This window comes from Tachypleus tridentatus, chromosome 8 (genome assembly GCF_004210375.1).
Source record: "Tachypleus tridentatus isolate NWPU-2018 chromosome 8, ASM421037v1, whole genome shotgun sequence".
NCBI lineage: Eukaryota > Metazoa > Arthropoda > Merostomata > Xiphosura > Limulidae > Tachypleus > Tachypleus tridentatus.
The window spans coordinates 136,944,178-136,946,495 of record NC_134832.1 but is presented as its reverse complement, the minus strand read 5'-3'; positions in this window follow the sequence as shown (position 1 = coordinate 136,946,495).

Sequence of the window (2,318 nt, the reverse complement as noted above, 5' to 3'; positions counted from 1 at the left end):
CCCGTCGCCATTTCTTGGAATACTCTTATTATACCAAATAGTGGGGTCCCCTGCTGGAACATTGGTAAGTCTACGGATTTACAACGCTAAAACCAGCGGTGGAGTCTCCAGATAGCCTGGTGTGGTTTTGCTATAAGAAAACGCCAAATAATGGGAATTGACCGTCACCAAAGTGCAGACTGTGTGTTAGAGTAAAGGAATGCGAACCACAAAAATTTGAATTCACATCCGAGGACCCATCCAAACATCCTTTTTTTAACTTCTGTTTTCATGTTTATACACATTTAGTAATATGCGTTAAATATTTTCGTTTTTAATACATCATTGTTCTCTGATTATACAAATAAAAGTTTTAATTTCATAAGTTTAAAAATTCGGCTAGTCCTGACACTCCTCGAGTAGCATTGCGCACAATTAAACATAGAAAATCATCATTTACTCAAACAAAGAAAAACCCTCTGGTAGAATAATTTGATAATTTAATTTTAATTAAATAAAACTAGAGATTGGTTTTTCTTCTTGTTGTGGTGCCCGGCATGGTCAAGTGTGTTAGGCGTTCGACTGTAATCCGAGGGTCACGGATTCGAATCCCGGTCGTACCAAACATGCTCGTCCTTTCAGCCGTGGGGGCGTTATAATGTGGCTATCAATCCCACTTTTCGTTGGTAAAAGAGTAGCCCAAGAGTTGGCGGTGGGTGGTGATGACTAGCTGCCTTCCCTCTAGTCTTACACTGCTAAATTAGGGACGGCTAGCGCAGATAGCCCTCGAGTAACTTTGCGCGAAATTAAAACAAAGAAACAAACAAATCTTGTTGTGATTGTTTTGTTTTTGAAAGTTCAGAGCTTATTCAACTAGATATGTTGCAATATATTGAATAAAAACAATAATTCGTGAGTGTTTACTTATGGTTACTAGGTATTGAAAATCCTATTTTTACAGTTTGTAAGATAACAACATTCATCTAAACAAAACTCCTTCTGAAAACACTCACATGGCGTTTATAGGTACTCGACGGTTTCTGATCTTTATGTCACGTTCACAGTTTAAGTTAGTAACATCTAAATCTTCGGTTAACATAAGTACAGCCACACTTATTCCTTAAGTTTAGTTAGTACTTGATATTCTACAACGCATTATCGAATATGCCCAACAATATTGTGATGATGCCTATGTTTGTTACTACCAACACTTCATAAAGATGACAGATATGTTTAAAACCTGTAGTCATAACCTGTCCTTCATTATGATAGTAACCGTGTTGAACACCTGTAATCATAAACTGTCCTTCATAAAGACGGTAGATATGTTTAACACCTGTAACTATGTTTATTTATTGTAGTCATAATTTGCCCTTCCTTAGAATGGTAACTATGTTTATCGATTGTAGTCATAACCCGTCCTTCATCAGGATAGTAACTGTGTTGAACACCTGTAGTCATAAACTGCCCTTCATAAAGACGGTAGATATGTTTAACACCTGTAACTAAGTTTGTCGATTGTAGCCATAACCTGCCCTTTATTAAAATAGTAACTATGTTTAACACCTTACTTGATATTGATTCACGTCAAATAACTATTTGTATATTTAAAAAAATCGCAAAGTGTCTCTTTTATTCATCATTTTTACGCAACTTGCTGTTGAACATGTTTTGTTCTTTTTATTAACTGTTATGTAGTTTGTTAAATATCTTAGGTAGGCTTTAAGGGTTCTTCTATTGAAAAGCATGTCAGCATAAATATATTTACGTAAATATAAAAGTATGTTTTAAGAAATAACAAAATACATGTATGAAAACTACCATTCTATGTTCAAAGTTATTTGCTTATACCCCAGCTACAAACTAAATATCATTAAAAACGTGGTTTACTATAAACACTTTAATATATCATTGTCAAACATGTGCTGTGTCGATATTGAAGTATATGTTTGTTGCTATGGTAACCTTCAGTTTTCCTTTTTGCAGACAATTAGAAGCTTATTTGAATAATCGTGATCGCGTTATAATACAAGGTAACTTTTTTTACATCATTAACAAGGTAGATTTAATTATTAGTCCAAATTATTATCTCCTGAGATAAGAAGATAATTTAGGTTAAAATTGGGTTTAGATACTGTGGTGGGTGTGGCAGAAATAGCTCGTTGTGGAGCTTTGCTTAACAACAAACAAACAAAATGCGTTATTGTATCAAGTCATTTTTCAGTTACGTTTCTTCAAATTAGTGTTAACCAACCTTGTATGTTCTTACTTTACAAGACAATTTATTCTGTATTAGGCCTACAAACAATAGCCTAACATCCTTGAAGATTTTTTCCAAA